Genomic DNA, 23,044 nt, shown 5'->3' with positions numbered 1-23,044 from the left:
GGTAAGTGATGCTCTGTTGTTGTTACAAGAAAAACAAAACAACAACAAAACCCCACAGTGCTTTGGTAAGCTTTTAACACATTATCTTTGCACACACTTACTGTACAAAGTTTTTAAAATTTCAGAACAGGGGGTGACAGATGATTATTTCCTATAACTTCTCTTGTTCTTAATGTGCATTTTTTTGGTATGTGTATAGTCTCATCATGCTGACTCATTTTATGTCAACTTGACACAAGCTGTTGTCATCTGAGAAGACAGAACTTCAGTGGAGAAAATGCCTCGGTAAGAGCTGGCTGTAGGCAGGCCCATAGCACATTTTTTTTTTAATTAGTGATTGATGGGGGAGGGTCCAGCCCACTGTGGATGGTGCCACTCCTGGGCTGTGATCCTGGGTTCTATAAGAAGCTGGCTGAGCAAGCAAGCCATGGGGAGCAAGCCAGTTATCAGTACTCCTCCATGGCCTCTGCATCAGCTCCTGCCTCTGGGTTCCTACCTTGTTTGAGTTCCTGCCATGACTTCCTGTAATTGTGGGCTACAGTGTGGAAGTATAAGCCAAATAAAACCTTTTCTTCTCAATTTGCTTTTGGCCATGATATGTCATCATAATAATAGTAACCCAGTTAGGACACTCTCCTATTTTCTTGACATGGTCATGTTTCTTTAACTTACATTTAGTTACTTTTCTTTTCTTTCTTTCTTTTTTTTTTTTCCAATGGCATATACATTTTTTTCCTCATTTCTTGGCCCACTTATCAGTTTTATTATTTTTGTATAGTATCTTCTCATTTCTCTTCTTATGTGTGCTAGCTAGTTTTATGTCAAATTGACACATGCTAGAGTCATTAAAAGAGGGGCCCCCAAGTGAGAAATGCTCCCATAAGATTGGGCTACAGGCAAACGTGTATGGAATTTTCTTCATTAGTGATTTATGGGGAAAAACCCAACTCGTTGTGAGTGGTGTAATCTCTGGGCTGGTAGTTCTTGGTTCTGTAAGAAAGCAGGCTGAGGAAGCCATGAGGAGCAAGTCAGTAAGCAGTATTCCTCCATGGCCTCTGCATCAGCTCCTGCCTCCAGGTTCCTGCCCTGCTTGAGTTTCTGTCCATCATCCTTTGATGATGAACTGCAATGTGGAAGCACATACCAAATAAACCCTTTCCTCCCCAAGTTGCTTTGGTTTTGGGGTTTCATCACAGCAATAGTAACACTAACTAATAAGCCTGTTTTTATTTAAAGACAAGGTCTCACTTTGTAGCTCTGTTTGGCCTAAAATTTAGCATTTAGAACAGGGGAGCCTGAAAGTCATAGAGATCCATCTGCCTCTGCCTTCTGATTGCTGGGACCAAAGGCATGTGCCACCATGCTTGATATGCCTAGTCTAAAATAATGAGCTATTATAATACTCTAGTCTATTACAATATCACTTTTTGGAAATTTTCTTCAATAAATTTTTACAAGCTGGACCTTCCTTACCTTTTGCTTTTAATTATTTTGTTTGTTTTGGTTTTAAGATTTATGCTTGTTTTCTAATGAAAAAGAGCAAGAAACTGTGTGGATTTGAGTGGGTGGAGGACTGAAAAGGGTCTGGGAGGAGGCAGAGAAGAAGAAACAATAATCAGAATATATTGTATGAAAGAAATTTATTTAAAATTAAAAAGATTCATGTAGCAGAGCATTTTAAAATGCTGTCTGTCCTCAGTCATTCCTTAAATTATGCTGTTTTCTCCTGAAGGAAAGAGAGGGTAGGAAGAGCGAGGAAGCCAATGAAACTTTCAAGGTTCAGAATGTTACAATATTCACTGCGTCCCTTCCATGAGTTCCAGTAGCAGTGAAAATTGTAGAGCAAAAAAACTCTTTTGTGGGAGCTGCCTGCGCACTGTAGCCTGGGTGAATCGTGCTCATGCCAGAGTGGACCTCACAGTGGTACATCTGTGGCTGACCCTGCTGCACCTCTGCAAATAGCCCAGCACATCAATTAGTTCATCAAGTTGGACTTGGTATAATTTCTTTAGATTGTCCTATTTGAAGTGACTAGGAATTTGTGTTTGTGTCCTCCTAGAAAGGTCGCACATTATCCTAGTATGAAAGGGTGAATAGTCGAAAGGTAGTAGCAGATATTAATCAGGAGATTCACTGAAGATATAAAACTCAGCTGCCCAGGGCTCCAAGGAAAGAGACACTTAAATAAGTAAACAGCTTCTTTGTTTCCTGAGCACAGTTGCAGCTCATTTTGAGATACCAAAATGAGCCTCTTATAATTTCCATGCATTATTCAAACATAGATATGTCTGCATACATAATCAAATGGTATGCATTGGATAAAAATCCAGATTCCTTTGACAAACTAGTGTAAGCTATCTCTGCAGTGTTCCACTAATTTTCTCTAATTGGATAGAAATTTGCATATAATCACAGTTGCAGTATGAAACAGGAGAAATCTATTTTAATCTGTAATATTTCATTTAAGAAGCTTTATAACAGAGTTTTAAAATATCTATGGATTTTAAAAGTGCCATTCTTGTGAATAAATATTCAAGATATTGCTGAAATCACATTATGTGGTAAGCAGACTTTCTGTTCAGTTGTGTATGTTTTTCATGCAATTATCTCCTATCTATATTTTCTTGCTGAGCTAAAATTGTTTTTTCAAAATGTATTTGTGATTTGTTATTAATTTGAGGATGATATTATATTTTAGACATGTTAATAGTTGAAGGTTTTGAAAATAGTATATGTACATTTAAAATAACCTTTTGTTAGGGTTGACTAAACAACCATAGATATTTCTGATATACTGTGGTTACTATATAAAACCTATTTGAAGCTAGAATATGAACTTTCTAGAGGCATCAAAAGAAGCATCTGCTTTCTGAAAATTTCTTGAATTATGAGATTATTATTAGAGACATGCCTGATGGATAACAGCCTGTCACACATATAAAACTCTTTTAAAAGTCTCCAGGCTGAGGTTGACAATCCAATGTTGACATGATATCCTTCTCTGCCATGCCAAGACATTGTTACTCTTTGTTTTAAAAATTCTCAAGTATTTCAGTCTTACTGAAGGCATTTAATGAAAGCATTACGTGCTGTGATATATACATTCTGAGAAACATGTTTTGTGTATAGTGATGGTATATACACTGTTTAGACTGTGTTGCTCTGTCAAGAGTGTGGGTATTTTCAGAGAGTAAGAACAGCTGCAAATTTAAATATGTGCATGCACAAAGTACAACAATTAGTCCTACTTACAATTGTTGGGTCAATTTTTAGAACTGACATTTGTAAGGATATCAGTTTCAGCAAACACAGAGCAAAGTCATAAAAGAAATAAAGTGAATATGGTAAGTAACTTTCTGGCAGGAAAAGCACACCTATGAGTTTCAGAGATTTTTTTTAAAATTGTTTTAAAACTGTTGGAGCCAAGTTTTGAAGTGATTTTGAGGGTATATATTACACCACTCCTCCCCCATGCAGATTTAATGTTTCCTCCTTCTTCCTTGGTTTCATGGCTCTTCATGAACTTTCTGTACTCTTTCGAAGAAAGAAAAACAATTCTCTATTTTATGGAAATCTGCTGGAGGCTATGATATTCACAGCACAGCTTGATGCACCTAATATGGAGCTGGGAAGGAGTCAAGAATGCTTCATAATTTCACCATTAAAGTACTCCCATTTCACAAATCACCAGATACAGTGAAAATGCATATTTTCTTACTCTGAAAAAGCAAATTAAATAGGCAGATAGTCTATCAAAATTTATTCTTGCTTTAACTGTCTTCTGTGGATCCCATTTTACTAATCTCCTTTGTAAGTGACTATATAAGGGTTATAAAATAGCCAAGCTGGGAAAAGCATTCACAAAATATAAACTTCTGTTTTAAGGTCATTTTTCTGGTCTCTGACTTCAGTTTAGATGAAACAGCTTCTGGTTGAGTATGAAGATGCTCTTAATATAGAACGAGACATGCGGTGCTGTCTCATCAGAGAACTGATGCTGAAGGATCTTTGAAGCATTAGAGAAGCTATTGAACACCCTCTGAGCTGAGCCTGCTGGGATGATGGCTGCTAACAGAGGGCACCATGGTCTACAAAACAGATAAAGCCAACAGTGTCAAATAGTCATAGAAGGTTACAGGATTCCAGCAAGCAGTACAATTCCACTTTATTGCTCAGAATCTGTGTGTATTTAGTGTGCTCTAAGCTTAGTTTGTTTAGAATAGTCAGTTGGCTTGCTTTTGGAACATATTTTGCTTGGTAAGACACATTTAAATAAATTCCATGATATAGATTAAGGTATACCTCATACTTAGGTTGCAGAGGAAATCATTTCCAAAAGTGCTTTATAACCAGTCATCTTATGATTGTAAACTTTAAATCATTATGATTCTTGGAAGAGGAAACTTTGTTTTTCTCCTGAAGGCATTATTGCTAGTATGAGTTGCTGATCCCACCTTAAGCCTGACACTGCTATGTTAGGTCAACAATAGGTCAATGCAAAAAGTATCTCAGAAGACTTTAAAGGTTAAGGACATTTCATAGCATTAGATGGTAGCGTACTAAATAAGTTTGTAAACATAATAACCAATATAACTGTTCAGAAAACATAATTTACAAACTAAGGCACATTAAATTCAATTTCAATATTCTTAAATGTCTTTTCAGATATATATTTTCCATAACTTTAATGGTTTTGAATGTGAGTACGTAGCCAGTATTGGGAGATTAGAAGGCATAAGTTTCCTACTGCACTTTATTTCTCAAGTGAGGAGCTGTAAATGACAGTGACCTTTGGGAAATGTTCTAGGAAGAAGCTTGCTACCTTCCATTAATTCCACATAGAACTCAAGTTGCAGAAAGTTTTGGGAAGATATAGGGTACACAGAGGAAGATGTAAAAAGAGGACCAGGAAAGATTATATGCGAATGAAATAAGATTATCTGCGAATGAAATAAGATTATCATAGATGTATTCATTTATTCTTAGCACATCACATCTATTCTGTGGCCATTTTTGTGTATATGGGTGGTAGCAATCATTGCTTTGTGTCCTGTGATAACTAGTCTTGGTGGTTTAGTTGAAACGCTTCTCAAGAAGGAAGGTCAACTGAGAAATTGCCTCCTCAGATGGGCATGTGAACTGGCTGTGATGAAATTTTCTTGAATGCTAATTGTGAGCAATGCCATGCCTGGTCTGGTGGGTCCGGGTTGTGTACAGAAGCTTGTTGAGCGCCAGCAGGAAGAAGCAAGTGCATATACAGTAGTCCTCAGTGGTCCTTCTTCTTCAATTTCTACCTACATTTCTATCAGTGATGGATTGTAGCCTGAAAGTAAGTCTTTTCCTTTCCTTTGTTGTTTTTTTTTAATTTTATTTTTTTAATATTAATCGCAGGTTATTTACTTTGCATCTGAGCTGTAGCCCCCTCCTTCATTCCCTCCCAATCCCACCCTCCCTCCCTCATCTCCTTCCTTCCCCTTTCCAAGTCTACTGCTAGGGGAGCTCTTCTTCCCCTTCCATATGACCCTAGCTAATCAGCTGTCTTCAGGGCTGGCTGCCATGTCCTCCTCTGTGGCCTAGCAAGACTGTTCCTCCTTTGGGGAGGGGAGGTAAAGGAACCAGTCATTGAGTTCATGTCAGAAATAGTTCCTGTTCCCCTTACTAGGGTACCCACTTGGATACTGAGCTAGCATGGGCTACATCTGAGCAGGGGTTCTAGGTTATATCCATATATGGTCCTTAGTAGGAAATGCAGTCTCATAAAAGACTCCTATGCTCATATATATATGGTCCTTGTTGAGCTCCTGTCCTTTTTTAGGTCATACTAACTTCCCCTTCTTTCATATGATTTTCTGCACTCTGCCCAAGGTTTGGTTATGAGTCTCTGCATCTGCTTCGATACACTGCTATGTAGAGTCTTTCAGAGGCCCTCTGCAGTAGGCTTCTGTCCTGTTACTTGTTTTCTCCTACTTCCTCTGTCCATCCCATTTGTCTTTCTAAGTGAGGACTGATCATCTTATTCCAGGTCCTCTTTCTTGGTTATCTTCTTTAGGTGCACATATTTTAGTATGTTTATCCTATCTTACAGGTCTATATAAGCTGGTATATACCGTGTGTGTCTGTCTGCTCCAGGGATATCTCACTCAGAATGATCTTTTCTAGATCCCACCATTTGCCTGCAAATTTCATGATTTCCTTGTTTTTAATTGCTGAGTAGTATTCCATTGTGTAAAAGTACCACAATTTCTGTATCCATTCCTCCGTTGATGGACATCTGGTTTGTTTCCAGGTTCTGGCTATTACGAATAAAGATGCTACAAACATAGTTGAGCAAATGTCCTTGTGTACTTGAGCTTCTTTTGGATATATGCCTAGGAGTAGTATAGCTGGATCTTGAGGAAGCATTATTCCTAATTGTCTGAGAAAGCACCAGATTGATTTCTAAAGTGAGTTCGAGGCCAGCCTGGTATACAATGTAAGTCTAGGACAGCCAAGGCTACACAGAGAAACCCTGTCTTGAAAAACCAAAAACAAAAGAAAAAAAAAAGAAAACTTAGGGGACTACCAAACAAACAAACAAACAAAAAACAACAACAACAACAAAAAACAAAAAAAAAAAAACCAAAAAAACAAAAAACAGTGTTACAGCATTTGTCCACTAAGGCTGCCCACCCCTCCTGAAACTGAAAAGTTTCTGTAAAGCAAAAAACACTGTCATCAGAACCAAAGGACAGCCTACAGACTGGGAAAGGATCTTCACCAACCCTATATCTGACAGAGGGCTGATATCCGGAATATATAAAAAAATAAAGAAATTAAAAAGCAATAAATCAAGCAATCCAATTAAAAAAATGGGGTATGGAGCTAGACAGAGAATTCTCTGTAGATGAATATTGAATGGCAGAGAAAAACCTAAAGAGATACTCAACATCCTTAGCCATCAGAGAGATGCAAATCAAAATAGCCCTGAGATTTCACCTTACACCCATCAGAATGGCAAAGGTTACAAACTCAAGGGACAACACATGCTGGAGAGGTTGTGGAGAATTGGGAACCCTCCTCCATTGCTGGTGGGAATGTAAACTTGTACAACCACTTTGTACAAGTGTTTTGCCACAGTAAAAGAGGACCAAACTTAAAAGATGTCAAGATTCAAGCCACTTTTCTCACTGTCAGAAAACTAAAGCCTGTGTTTAGATGAAGGTCAGCAAGTATACTATCTCACACAAAGGGGCAAATCCAGTAACAAAGACAAGAAACAAAGGCGTGTGCACCAAGGGTCACAGTGCAGAGAAGGCTGTCTAGAGGTGAAGGCATCTAATAAAAAAGTAACAGGTAGTTAGGCATTAGATAGACTAAAAAATTATCAGATGACGTTATAGACAGAAGCAGTGAGCAAGGGAATATCCAAGAACAAGAGAATCGTGTACTATTTGGTGAGCTTTAAGTAATGAGCATCAAGGGCTAGGTGTAGGAAAAAGCAAGAGCTGCAGTGAGAGATAAAAGGGAGCCTAACTGGGGAAAGTTTACCTGTGTGACAGGTTATTGAGCTCAGGTTCTCTGTTGAAGGTCAGAGGCAATCTTTGAAAAGTTTAATCAGCATTGAAGTTCAGGAGGTTCTAGGAGGAATGGTGATAGGCACAAAAATGTCTTAGGAGATCATTGGCGTCTTGACTACAAAGGATGACCAGTATCTGGACTAAGCAGCACATCAGGAGAAACCAAAGGGAGTGGACATGGTTGATAAAGGTGGTAGGCTGGACTTTTGGGATGACTCTGGGGAAGATGCCTGATAAAAATGACACTGCTATCTGAAGATACAGATGATAGAAGGTCATTTCACCCAGAGGAAGCCTGTAGAATAGACAATAAACACCTCTGATAGCCATTTCATTGTTAAAGAAAGCACTTTTCCCCACTCTTTCCTCTTTCTACCCTTTTAAATTGTTTAAATAATATATATGAAATAAAATTGGGAAAATCTAGTTGCTGAAAGAATACAAATTTAAAATTATTGAGCATAACTAAAACATGCTGATATATTATTGAATGAACACTAGTTACATTATTTTTCTTAAATTATCTGTAAAATGCAGTATACTCATAAAACAAATGAATTGAGAAAAATGATCTCATTTTTAAAGCAGAGAGATTAATTCTTTCCCAAATCCCTAATGCTAGTGTTTGTCAAGGCTGTAGTAAGATGCTCTAGTGAGGGTTAGTCGGTATTAGTGCTGCAATTGCCTTCATCTGTGACATGTGGTGTGGCAGCAACAGTCCTGGGTGGTATTAACATTGGTAATCAAAGAGTCTCTGAAAGCTGGATTGCTTACATTCTTAGATACCTACATGAGTGTTTTTAGATGATTTTGTTATACCTTAATTTATTACACTTGATAATCTATTATTACCTTAAGTGGCTTGGAGAAGTATGTTTATTTGTTCATAAACCAGCCCGCAATTCAACACAGACCATGCCTGAGCATCCCGGGAAAGTAAGAAAGTTCTGTTCTGTTCATCTGGCTAAGAAAGTGCTGCACCTTTCAGCTGGGTAAGAAAGCACTATACCTTTTGGCTGGGTAAAAAAAAAGCTCTGTACCATTCATCTGGGTAAGAAAGTGCTGCACTTTTCAGCTGCATAAAAAAAGCTCTGTACATTTTAGCTGGGTAAAAAAGCTCTGTACCATTCAGCTGGGTAAGAAAGCACTGTACCATTCTTTCAGATTTTTCTTTAAAAATTAGAGTAAAGAGTAAGTTTTACTAAAGGAAATGCCATTTAGACATGCAAAATTCATGTTCATTTTATTGTGTAGAACGGGGAAGTGAACCCAAAGCCTTTGGAGGGCTAAGAAAGCACTCTCCCACTGCATTGCATCTCCAGTCTTCTTGTGAGTTTTTATTTACTGACAGGGTCTCATGCTGATACCAACCCAGAGAGACCTTCAGTCTTCTTTGTAGAGAGGGAAGTTATTTAAATTGTATTACCGTAGCTTATAGCAAGAAGAAATGCAATTTTTGAAGAAGTATAGTAAAAATTAATGAGTGATGTCTTCCAATTCCACAGGCACTCTGCTTTGGATGCCTTTTTTGTGGAAATGGAGGGAAGTGGAATTGTGGTTCAAGGACATTCCCTCAACAGGATAGACTGAATACCTTTGGGGATGTTCTTCAGGCCCAAATTTTTGGAGTGGCAAAGCTACAGCTTTGAGCTGAGCACCAAAAATTACATGTAAACAACTGCTTTCTTATTACTCACTGAGAGTGGACCTTCCTTAAATTATACCCAATACAAGAATTTGTCTAATCTACATGATAATGCTCTGTAGGCATAAAGGATTTCTGGAAAACATTTATTTTGGGAACATTAATCATACTTGGATTTACATATCACATGTAGTTTGCCAAAAACCAAGCAAAATTTCTCCCAATCCTCTCAGATGCTTCAAAATATTGTATAGAATATGTGAGGTTATATAAACTCCTTGCAGTTTCTTACATCTAATGTAGCATACAAAACTAATATCAATGAAATGACTCTATCTTATGTAAAGACACTGGGAAGCAATAATTTTAAATAGAGGGCTAAGCCTGGTGTGGTTGAATATACCTTTAATCCTAGCATTTGGGAGACTAAGGCAGGAGATCTCTGTGAGTTTGAGCCTAACCTGGTCTACATAGTGAGGTCTCAACTCAAAACAAAAACCAAAATTAAAAAGCAAAAATTTCTGTCTTTTTCTGGCCTCATTCTGATGAGAAAAAAAATTGACATGAATGTATTAATAGTAAAAATGTACGTGAATTTATTTAGTTTTTTTATTTATGTGCACAGGAGTTTTCACAGGCTGTCAGGCCCCAAAGATCTATATGCCTTCTTGTAGAAAGACAAAATATTATAGGATGGGAGTGTGATAAGACAAAAGGGGCCTGGTGTGAGGGCAGAGAATTGTGAAATAGTGAATAGGAAACCTAGAGGGAAACAAATGGAAGACCAGAGCCCTTCTTTCTATGGTTCTTGTTCAAAACAATTGGTACCTCAGTGGCACAATTTGAGAGGGCGGGTTTCACTGCCTTTCTCATCTAATTTATTTTTCAGCACTTTAAGGGACAGATACTATGTAACTCCTTATGCTTCATCTTGTTGGTTACCTGAATTGCAATTTGTAAATTATTATGGGGAAATCATTAATGTTTTAAAGCTGAAATAAGAAGTCTCTCCTTGTCTGTTTAGTTTCTTTTTCCTCATGAAAAAGTCACATTATCAGTGAAATTATGTTCCAACAATACTTCGCCATCATGCTTAGTGCTATAGAAAATAAAAAAGTTACACACTCTCCTTTTCATATTCCCTCCCCACAATAAAATATGTAATCTGTGGGCTTCATGCCAGAGACACTGCTTGTTATCCTCCCACTGGGTTACTGGAATCTCAAATTCCTTGCTCATTGTTGGCTCTGGACAGATATAGTTGAATGAGTGAATTTGGATGGCTTGTCACATTTTAGGAAATAGTTAAAATTCTTTGGTATTTCATGCTCTCTGTGCTTCTGTTGAGAATTACATATGATTTCTGACTTACATTTTACTGTCTTCACCCACAAAACACATGGAGGGTTCTGTGGGAAATGCCTTTCATTATGGGCTAGCATTACTTGCACAATCTAGTGTTTTGTGAGGAATGTTGTGGTTCCTGCTCTCACCTAGTTGACTCTATCAAAATTTCCAATCAAAAGGTGTCTTCAGAGTCTGTGGGTCCCATGAGTCAACCTTTCTTTTTCAGTGTCCTGTTTCATAATAATGCCAGCTTTTGGTAAATTTATACTGTCACTATTTTCTAAGAGGTCAGATATTTTTAGGCTTCTGAAATTCATATGGCATCTTATAAGCATCTTCTACTTCAAAATTTCAAGAAAATCAAGACTTCAGTGTTTCAAGATACAACTAGAAAGTCACCTTTGGGTGACATCAAGAGTGAACTAAGCTGGTATAGAGATATAGTAAAAATAGCAGTCTTATCTAAAAATGGCTTTTTCTAATAAACAAGACCCTTGACCTAGTAGCATGCAATTGTACTTAATTCATAAGGCTTAGTTTTATTTTATCAGGTATGCATGTGCTGAGTAGATCAATCAGTGACAGGGTTTTGTCCTTGCAATGTTTCCAGGGGCTTTAATCTGATGTGACTTAGGAACTATTTTATTAATTTGAAGCTGTTATATCTCACTCCTGATGGAAATGATAATTATCAGACTACTAGAAAAGTTTTTCAGAAATAAAAGGTTGATAAATAGCTATCTAAAAAGTATACTCATGCATGTTACAATAGTTTATTGTTTTACTTAAATGACAATGTTTAAATTATATGGAAAGGTAAACAAGTTTTGGCTTAGCCAAAATCCTACTGTTAAGCACAGGAATTATTAGCAACCAAAGAATTTCCATTCAGATAACACTAAGCATATTAATAAATTAATATTAGAATTGACTTGTGTTTTATACAAATTCTCATTATACCTCACTATTATACCTCAGATCACACAATGAAATTATATTAACTAAACCCATAGCAACTGGGTGAATCTGAGGGCCTGAATGACACTCTGCCAGTCCTGGAAGACGGTTCCTTTTGGATCTCTTGTGTTTCTGCACAGGTTGAAAACAGCAGCAATGTACTTCATGTGTGCACAGTGAACAGCATTGAGAGGCAGAGAGTATATTTATTTCTGCATCAGTAGAGAAGTTTGCTGTCTAAAAATGTTGAGGAACAAGACTTGGCAGATGGCTCATTGGGTGAAATGCTTGCTACACTAGCATGAGGACTTGAGTTCAGAAGCTAGAACCCAAGTAGAAGCTGGGCAGAGTGATATCTGTCTGCCACCCCAGTGCTGGGGTGAGGAGTGGGCCCAAGTGGATCACAGTAGCTTGCTGATCAACTAGTCTAGATGGAGTGGTGAGATCCAAGTTTAATGAGAGATCCTGTTCCAAAAATTAGAGTAGATTAATAAAGAAATATACCTAATGCATACCTCTGAGCTTCACATACATCCATGAAGGTAAGTGTATTTGTACACACATACTGTAATCACACACACACACATGAGAGAGAGAGAGAGAGAGAGAGAGGGAGAGAGAGAGAGAGAGAGAGAGAGAGAGAGAGAAGGGGAGCACCATGGCCCTCTATACAACACAACCCTCTGTACAACTATAAAAAAAATTAGGTTTTACTAAGCTTAGGGTGCCCAGATATAATATAAACTCGTGGCTTATCCAGCAGATACCTGACCAATGAGTTGTGGGACTAGAGGGCTAGAGAAACTGACATGAAGACAAAGCTCATGTTTTCTGCTATGTTCTAAATAATAGTAGCCTTTGTCTCTGAACCAGAAGACCTAGGTCTTCTATCAATGTCCAGAAAATTTTGGTTAGCATCGCTTGGTCCCTTACAAGTAGTGTAAAATCTCAATGACATTCTTGACTAAAATGTCATTTAAAATAGAAAACTGTTCTATTTGCCCTTCTGTATGAGAATTAAGCATCCTCCCTAAGATGCTCTTTGTTACTTAGCCTCTTTAAGTCTGTGGATTGTAGTGTGGCATTCCTGTATTAAATGGCTAATATCCACTTATAAATGAGTAATACCATGGTTGTCTTTCTGGATATGGGTTACCTCATTCAGGATGATCTTTGCCAGATTAATCAATTTGTAAATTTCATGATGTCCTTGTTATAAATTTGTGTGTGTGTGTGTATGTAGAGAGAGAAACATTTATGTATTTATTTTACATAGAGAATCTTTAAATTTATTTTGATAAAAGAAAGAAGCTAATTTGGAAGTGTTACAACTAAATGAGTCCAACTGAAATACATCATGATAAAAGAAAACTGTAGCAACAAAAGATCAGAGATTGTCATGGATTATGTTCATAGCAGCTTTATTCGCAATAGCCAGAATCTGGAAACAACCTAGATGTCCCTCAACTGAAGAATGGATAGAGAAATTGTAGTACATTTACACAATGGAATATTACTCAGCTACTAAAAACAAGGAAATCTGTTGCTCTTCTTGTGGGGTTCCTGTCCTCTCCAGATCTTACTATTTCCCACTTCTTACATAAGATTTCCTACATGTTGCCCAACAGTTGGCCATAAGTCTCAGCGTCTGCTTTGATAGTCTGCAGGGTAGAGCCTTTCAGATGCCCTCTGTGGCAGGTTCCTAGGTTGTTTCCTGTTTTCTTCTTCTTCTGATGTCCATCCTCTTTGCCTTTCAGGATGGGGATTGAGCATTTTAGTCAGGGTCCTCTCTCTTGATTAGTTTCTTTAGATGTACAGATTTTAGTAGGTTTATCCTATGTTATATGTCTATATGAGTGAGTATATACTGTGTGTGTCTTTCTGCTTCTGGGATAGCTCACTCAGGATGATCCTTTCCAGGTCCCACCATTTACCTGCAAATTTCATGATTTCCTTATTTTTCATTGCAGAGTAATACTCCATTGTGTAGATGTACCACAATTTCTGCATCCATTCTTTAGTTGAGGGGCATCTGGGCTGTTTCCAGTTTGAACACAGGGGTCTTCCCAGAGACGCATACTCCAACCAAGTGCCAGGTATGGAGATAACCTAGAACCCCTGCACAGATGTAGTCCATGGCAGCTTAGTTTCCAAGTGGGTTACATAGTAATGGGAACAGGGACTGCCTCTGATATAATCTGATAGGCTTATTCTTTGATCACCTCCACCTGAGGGGAGAGCAGCCTTACCAAGCCACAGAAGATGACAATGCAGCCATTCCTGATGAGATCTGATAGACTAAGATCAGAAGGAAGGAGAGGAGAACCTCCCCTATCAGTGGACTTGGGGAGGGGCATGCGTGAAGAAGAGGAAAGGAGGATAGAAACGGGAGGGGAGGAGGGAGGGGCTTATGGGGGGATACAAAGTGAATAAACTGTAATTAATAAAAATAAATAAATTTAAAAAAAAGAATCAATGAAATGAAAAACAAAACAAGGAAATCATGAAATTTGCAGGCAAATGGTGGGAACTATAAAAGATTATCCTGAGTGAGGTAACCCAGAAGCAAAAAGACACATATGTTATATACTCACTTATAAGTGGTTATTAGCCATATATAGGATAAACATACAAAAATATACAGACCTGAAGAAGCTAAACAATGAGGAGGATACTAGGGAAGATGCTTAATTCTCATTCAGAAGAGAAAGCAGGATAGACAAGAAGAGCCATAGAAGAGAGGGAACAGGACTGGAGCCTACCACAGATGTGCTCTAGAAGACCCCAACCAGCAGGGGATCTAAGCAGATGCAGAGACTCACAGCCAAACTTTGGATAGAGTGCTGCAAGTCTTATGGAAGAAGGGGACAGGAGCCCTGGAGGGGACAGGAGCCTCACAAGGAGACCAACAAAACTGAAAAAATGCAGGGCCCAGGGGAGATTGCAGAGACTTATGCATCAACCAAAGACCATGCATAGAGAGGACATAGGCCCCCTGCTCGGATGTAGCCCCTAGACAGCTCAGTCTACATGTGGGTTCCCTAGTAAGGCGAGAAGAGACAGTCTTTGACATGACTTGGTGGACCGCTCCTTGATCACTTCTCCCTGGTGGGACGGCCTAGCCAGCCCACAGAGGAAGAGGATCCAGTCCTGATGGAACCTGATAGGCTAGGGACAGACAGTAGGGGAGGAGGACTTTCTCTACCAATGGACTAAGGAAGAGGGCTAGGGGAGGAAGAGGGAGGGAGGGTGGGACCGGGAAATGAGGGAGGAAGCTACAACTGGGATACAAAATGAAAAATTGTAAATAATAATAATAATATCCAAACAACAAAATCAATTTGGTGCTTTCTCAGAAAACTGGGAATAGTGCTACCTCAAGACCTAGCTGTACCACTACTGGGCATATAACTGAAAGATGTTCAACCATACAACAAGGACATTTGCTCAGCTGTGTTCATAGCAACTTTATTTGTAATAGCCAGAATCTGAAAACAACCTAGATGTTCCTCAACAGAAGAATGAATGTGTTTGTTTATTTAAATTTTTTTTTAATTTTATTTTTTCTTTACAATTTATTCATTATATATTCTGATTGAAGGCCCGTCCCTCAACTTCCTCCAGTTCTACCCTCCCTACCTTTTCCCCCTATCTCCTTCTCCTAGTCCACTGAAAGGGGGAGTTCTCCACCATTGTCATCTGCCCATAGCTTGTTAAGTCTCATCAGGACTGCCTGCATCCTTTTCTTCCATGGCCTGGCAAGGCTGTATCATCACCAGGGGCAAGAGATCAAAGAGAGTCAACTGAGTTCATGATAGAGGCAGCCCCTGCTCTCCTCACTCAGAGATCCACATGGACACTGAGCTGCCAATCAGCCACATCTGAGAAGGGGGACCTGGTCCTCCGTTGGTGCATTAGTCTCTGCAGGACCCCATGGGCTCAGATCCTTTAGCTTTGTTGGTCTCCTTGTGGGGCTCCTGTCCCATCCATGTCCCTCTGTCCACACCCTTCTCTTCTTCCATCAGTCTCACTGCGCTCTGCCCACAGTTTGGCTGTGAGTCTCAGCATCTGCTTCGATCCCCTGTTGGGTGGATCATCTGTTGGAAGGACCCTCTATAGGAGGCTCTTATCCTATTTCCTGTCTTCTATTGCTTCTGGTGTCCATCCTGTTTGCCATTCTGAATGAGATTTAAGTATTGTCCCTAGGATCCTCCTTAGTGTTTAGCTTCTTTAGGTATGTAAATGGCTATCCTATATTATATGGCTAATCTCTGCTTATAAGTGAGTATATACTATGATAGGATTATGAGCACATACTGCTCTGGCAGAAGACCGAGTTTGGGTTCCAGCACCCACGTTGGATAGCTCAGAATTGCTTGCAACTCCAAGTCCAGGGGATAAAAGGCATCAGGCCTTTATAGACCACTGTGCTCATATGCACATGCCCACATACATACATACATACATACATATATACATACATACATACATACTTAAAAATTTAAAAATCCAAAAATTTTTAACACTTCAAAAACTAACGAAAATGATATGACTTTTACATTAGGTCTGTGCAGTTATAATTCCTGCCCAAGTTTGTTATTGTTTGGTAGCTTCATACATTTGTGTAATGAAGCTTTGTCATTTCCACCTCCCCTCCTCTCCCACATCTATCTTCCACTGGATCCTTTCTCAACAAGCTCCTTCCTACTTTCATGTCTTTTTCTTGGATGGCCACTGAATTTCCTCAGTATTTCTTGCTGGAGTGTGGGCAGGAAGGTATTTGATAGAGTAGGGACACCCATATGTGGCTACACCACTGAAGAAAATGACTCCCCCTCTCCCCAACAATGTTTAATTATCATTGTCCCTTCTTGATTCTTGTCTCACCTAGGGAAAGTTATGCCCAACTTTAGTGAACTTCTGTTCCTTAATTCATGAAAATGTGGCTGTAGTAGTATCTACCTCATGGTTTGTGAAAGGGTTTAAGTTATTTCAGATTAAAAGGAACAGCATAACTTCTGCACTGTGCATGCAATGATGGTATGTTATCAATTATATAGCTATATTTGGATTTTTTCATCTTTTTATTGTTTGAATGTTTTGCTTATATGTATGTCTGTGCAGCATATGTGTGCCTGGTGCCTGTAGAGGTCAAAAGAAGACATTAGATGCCACATGAGCGCTGAACATCAAACCCAGGTTCTGTGGTAGAGAAGCCACTGCTCTTGACTGCTGAGTCATCTTTTCAGACTCAGTATTTGTAGTTTTTTTTTAATTACAGTTTGTTCACTTTGTATCTCCCCCTAAGCCCCTCCCTCCTCCCCTCCTAGTCCCACCCTCCCTCCCTCTTCTTCGTGCATGCCCCTCCCCAAGTTCATGATAGGGGAGGTCCTCCTCTCCTTCTTTCTGATCCTAGTCTATCAGATCTCATCAGGAGTGGCTGCATTGTCATCTTCTGTGGCCTGGTAAGGCTGCTCTCTCCTCAGGGGAAGGTGATCAAAGAACAGGCCAATCAGATTATGTCAGAGGCAGTCCCTCTTCCCATTACTATGTAACCCACTTGGACACTATCTCCATGCCTGGTACTTGGTTGGAGTATGAGCCTCTGGGAAGTTCCCTGTGTTCAAATTTTCTGGTTCTGTTGCTCTCCTTGTGGGGTTCCTGTCCTCTCCAGGTCTTACAATTTCTTACTTCTTATATAAGATTCCATGCACTCTGCCCAACAATTGGCTATCAGGCTCAGCATCTGCTTCATAGTGTGCAGGGCAGAGGCTTTCAGAGGCCCTCTGTGGCAGGTTCCTAACTTTTTTCCTGTTTTCTTCTTCTTCTGATGTCTATCCTCTTTGCCTTTCGGGATAGGGATTGAGCATTTTAGTCAGGGTTCTAGTATTTGTAGTTTTTAATCCTTTGTATATGGTGAAAATACAGACACTTTAATACTCTCTCTTTCTCATACACACACGTGTGAGTGAGAATTTCTGGAAAGAAAGCGGTGTCTGCAAAGACTGATTGACTAATTAGAACTCAAAAGATATGGAAAGGCTGGAATGTTGTAGGTCTGGAGCCTAATTTCCTTCTAACCTCCTGAATAGGTTATAAATAACCTTCATTCCTTTCCCTCTTCCATGTTGGAACTAACATCTGTAACCAATAGATAAAACCTTTCAAAATCTATTAACTTAGCAGACCACTAGGTTTCACCAACCCAAAGGATAACAGTGTTATCAGATGGAATCTGAATTCCAGGCCATTCCCTGAGGTAGGGGCAGAAGACAGCTTGTTTAATTTGTTGTTTATAAGTGAGACACACAAGCATCTAATGGCATGAAAAAGCTTTTGGAACATGATGCATTAATAAATACAACTAAGAGAATTACTGTGTTAAGGAAAAGCCTAGGTTATAAGTGTTCTTTCTGTCTTTAATGGCTTATGAAAACTTTCAAAAATTCAGGGATTTTATTTCCATGTTTAATTTTAAAATCTAGCTAGAATATTCTTTATTCTGGGTCTTTTTGAATTTTGAGTTTTTCTTAGAAAACAATTGAATAAAAAATGGTGGTGGAGGTGTAGTAAAGAAACTTCTCTCTCAAATGTTCCATTATTAAGGGAAGGTTTTTATTGTGAATAAGAGGGAGAAAAATATCCAGAGGCATCTGGAAGTGTTCAGAGAAGAAATAAAGAGAAACAGAGTGGATATGGTCAGGGCTATATGAAAGAGAGTCGAGAGAGTGGAGAGAGTATGAGAGAGTATAGTGTAAGAGAATAGTGGAGGTATAAAAGATAAAGAATAGCACCAGAGGAAATAGTGAGAATAGCAGGAGATTGATAGGATAGTATGAAAGAGAAAGAGAAAGAGAGAAAGAGGAACATAACAAGAGAGCTAGGAGACAGCAAGAGTATACTGAAAGAGAGAATAGTGAGACTAGCAAGTGTAGCTGCGGCTAGGGGTACAAAGAGAACTGGAATCTGAAGTGAAAAGGCCAGGATACTAGCATGGACTTTGAAAGGTATAACAGGAACTTCTGATACTGAGGGATCTTGGAGGGAAAGCATGCTGATAATGTTCATAGGGGCTACAAGTAGTCCTATGTCCCTTCTGCCAGATGTAAGCAAAATGATTGCTTCTGATAGATGGGTACTGGTTTCATGGCTGTTAATGCCAAACATCCTTCTGTAGTCCAGCTTGAGCTCATTTCTGTCTATATGGACTACCTCAGATCTTACAACAATCAACCCTCATTCTGCATGAACAGGTTAATCCTCAGCCTATGAACGTTTTCATCTCTTCCGTTGTTAGTTTTTTTTTTTTTTCTTAACAGACCACTATGGACACAAACAAACAATGATCATGCACAGGTTTAAGGTCTATCTTGGAGCGTCACTGTAGTGATTGGTAACTCATACAAGTGTCTAGTCTCTGAGGTGTCTCTACATGCTAAACTGTTGAAAGCAAAGGTTACTATGCCTTGCACAAAGCTTCTGAATAGATGGTATAAGAATGTGGCAGTGTTCCAACTGTGAGAACTTGAAGAAGGTTGAGTCAGGGTTTGGGTCTAGAGGATCTGTCTTGAATCCATACACAGGATTCAGAACTTTTTCTGGTAAGCAACATTGAAAAAATATGTGCATTTCCATAGTTCTGATCAGTAGCTATTAATTACAGTGGTCTTGTTCCACCATATTGTCCAGAGTTGGACAGATAAGCCAGATGGAGGAAAGTGAACTATGTGCTTCATCTTCTTTGCTTTGGGTTGCTAAATGACCACTATCAATAAATTAATCTTTTGATGGGAAGAAATTAGCTTCTGTTCTTCGCCACTAAGGGACTCTGTGGTTGGATTTTTCTTCAATTCACTAGACTTGCAATGTCATAATAAAGATAGTATGAATGCAATTGTTAGTCACATACCTCCACACAACATACAGATTGATCACTCACAGAAATTTTCAATGCACTTACTAGCACTAGAAACTTTTCAGAAGACAGTGTAAGCTTGACTTCAGAAATAGTTGAGGTATTAGCTTTCATGTCAAATATATTTCAATAAAATAATTTCTCTCTTATATCTTTGCAAAGTACTATCAAATCTGACTCTAACAACTGTTAGAATGATAACTCTGTAGATTAAGCCCAGTGTTGTATGAATACAAACCAGGGTGAAAGGGTTGCTAAGTATCTGGAATAAATCTTTCATCTGCTAGCCAAGGGTGACTTGATGAATGCTTGGGATTTGGGGGTAAGGGTGAGGAGTGGGGGATGTTTTAATCCCACCAGGTAGGTTTCTAAGCACATTCTCCAGGTAGTGCATTCTTTTTATCTTGAGGTTTTTTTTTTTTTTTTTGGTTCTGGTAGGGCTCACAGTTGCATTTCTTACCCTTTGGGACTAAGAATGTATTTCCCATCGCGTTGCTGTTGAGGCAGATGCAGCAATGGCTTTTTCAGTTTCAAGGCTGACTGTGGTGGCAGAAGTTGAGAGATTAAAGTTTACCAAATTCACCAGTTGAGATGATTTGTGGTTTGTGCCACTCTAATAACATGAGAGTGGCGAGAGGTGGTGGATTAAGATGTAGAAAGTGTAGCAACTACAACAAACTGATACGTAGATTTCAGGTTGAACATAAACATGGACTGAAGATAAATCTGAAGTTTGAGAATGAGTGCAAATGTTGACACTACTTAGAAATGGTAAAATGGGGAACAGTTTACTTGCTTGAATATCAAATAAAAAAGTGAATTCAATGAGAGCAGATCTCCATGATTTCTTTTTTATTCTTTCTGGTATCCTTCGTGTGTTTAAGAGTGTTGGTGTTTCCTCTAAGCCCTGTGTCCAAAGTGTGTGGTGTCCTACAAAATAGTGACTTTCCTTCAAGTTCTGAGAGAAAGCCAAAGGCAACAACAAAAGCCTATATTGTTTTCTAAACAGCAATTGGAAAGGAGGGTTTCAATTTTTGGCATTGGATTTATTTTTGTTTATTTGTTTGTTGGATAGATTATGCCTCAGGGGTTGCAGAGGACATTCTTACCATGTGTGGTATAACTTCATTTAAATTATATGTGTATGCACATATACTATATATATATATATATATATATATATATGTATATATATGTAGGCTTATAAAATAATGTTTCTTTATGGCATCTTCAAATAACTTTAATGCTATTTACCTCGTTTGTTCTCCTCTCCATATTATCTGCATTTTGCTCTCTTCTCTCTACACAATTAAAGTCTCTCTCACCTCATCTTTTTATTCCCCCATTCACTGTCCTGTAAATGACTGGAAAGCCTCTTCCCCAGGGACTGGCTCTGATAGCATTCAAAAGTGCTAGGTAAACTGACAAGAAAGGGAAATTAAAAAAAAAAAAGATTCCTACTCGTCTGTAAAGCCTACAAGCCACAAAAAGGATGGGCCAGGCAAGATATCCCCAGTGGCGGAATAGCGGCATTTTTAACTGGGAGGTAATGAACATGTGTCTAACTGGACTTATGGCCCATCGACAGCGGAGGATTTATGCCTGGCACTCTAAACCTTGACAATTACCCATGGATGAAAAGACCAGAAACTCTAGCAAGCTCATGTATTTTAGTGCATGGAAACATTCCAAATGTTCCAGGAAGTGGGTTGCATTGTAAAGAAAAAAAGCTACCAGTGCAGTGTGGACAATATTGATGTTCAACAGAAACCCATCTGCAGAAGTGAAAATCACTAACACTTATTGAATGCCCACAGGTGTTTTCTCATGTGCTGCATAGTTTTATCCTCATCAGCCCTATGCAGTACAAATTATTGTCCTCATTCCCCAGGAAATACATTTCTGTGAGGGCAAGCAATTTTCTCAGGGTCATAGCCACAGTCCTTGCATTCCACATGGCCTCTAGCAACACGTGACCTGGATGATGATGATGATGATGATGATTTTTGTGGAAAGTATAGTTGTGGTACCCGATGTGCTGTGTGTATATACGGTGCATGTAATTGTGTGTGTATGAGCTGTTCTTAGGGATAGAAAGAAAAATACGAGGAAATTTTAAGTAGGGAAAATCTTAACCTTGGAGTATATAGAAGCAAAATGTTTCAGGCAGTCAAAAAATATCACTGAGCTGGGCAAGGTGGCTTATGCCTGTAATTTGACTCCCAGGAGGCTGAAGCAGGAGGATTGCATGAGGTCAAGGTCAACCTGGCTACAGAGTGAGACCTGTTAAAAACAAAACAACAGAGATCAGTCAAAAGAAACACCTTCGAAACATGTTCAGACAAATGTAATATAATGCATATACAAATATTATACGCAAATCAGTAAATAGATCATGAAATAACAAAATGAAGAGAGGACGTAAGTACACCATTCAAAAAGAAATGTAGTTATGTACGAAATTAAGTGTGTACATAATTAACTTATATTTTACATATGTTGTATATAATGTAACTTATGTACATAAGTTATGCAAAAAATTATGCAAACAACATGTTCCAGTAAGTTACCCCAAATGGGGAGCCACCGGAAGCAGGAGTTTCCAACCCTGTTACTGCGATGCATTTTGGTGCCATCTTCGTCTAGGACAGTGTTTTCAGTATCAACAGCCTGGAAAATGTGCTTCATTTCTTGATACAGTAATTTTAGCTAATAAATTGACATTCATTTTATTTCGATGTATGAAGAGCAAATATGTAGAGCTCCACCAAGCGGTTTCACTAATATTTCTGAGGGCTATATTGTGACAGTTATATTATAACCAATAAAATAGACAAATCAATTATCTCAAGAGAGTGTAAAATCAGTTTTTAGGACAAGGCAATTCAAGTCAATAAGACATTATGATACTTGGGAATTCTTATATATATTAATACATGCAAAAGAAAAATATTAATAAAAGGTGAAGTTGGCCAGCATTTACTAAGTGTATCTCTGACCTCAAGGTAAACAGAAACCCATCTGGGCCTGATGACCATTTCCTATAATACAGTGTTGAGGCCAATGAGGTCCTGGTTTCCATTATAAATAAACAATGGGCCTTCGGGTGTTCTGTTTATTTATTTTTTCTTGCCGACCCTTAAGATCTGATCACCTCAGACCCAGAAGAGGGAGAAAGTCTAAGCAGACAGCCAAGGCTGTGGGATGAAGTGGGTGTCCCAGAAGTCACACACTGAGACCTTAACCCCATATCTCAGCTCATGACTAGTTTCCAGATGGTGCTCTTGAAAGGGTAATTAACTTCAAATGAGGTCATTAGCACGAGTCTACCCAATCTGACTGGGCTCCATCTACCAGGAAGAAATGTGAACATACCAAGACACTAACGTGTACACACAGGTACAGAGGAAAGAGTTGTGAGGACACACCCGAGACAGATGCCGACCTTTACTCCAAGGACAGAAGCCTCAGCAGGAGCCAAACTGTCTGGGCCAAGCATTTCAGACCTGGAGTCTCCAGCATACGAAAAAGGAAATTGCTGCCAGGTAACGCACCGAGCCTGGAGCAGTCTGGCATGAGAGCTCTAGCAGCTCGCTGGGTCTGTGGGATGCTCTCCTTGCACAC

The 23,044-nt window shown here is 38.9% G+C and overlaps 1 pseudogene; it reads right to left on the bottom strand.

Moving 5' to 3' along the window:
* The window catches only part of LOC129680988 (RNA-binding protein 7-like), a 122,191-nt pseudogene extending 100,135 nt beyond the window's left edge, over positions 1–22,056 (bottom strand).
* Between the last annotated feature and the right edge of the window lie 988 nt (positions 22,057–23,044).

This window comes from Psammomys obesus, unplaced genomic scaffold (genome assembly GCF_907164565.1).
Source record: "Psammomys obesus unplaced genomic scaffold, mPsaObe1.curated_primary_1811, whole genome shotgun sequence".
Classification (NCBI taxonomy): domain Eukaryota; kingdom Metazoa; phylum Chordata; class Mammalia; order Rodentia; family Muridae; genus Psammomys; species Psammomys obesus.
This window is presented reverse-complemented; position numbering and strand designations above follow the sequence as displayed.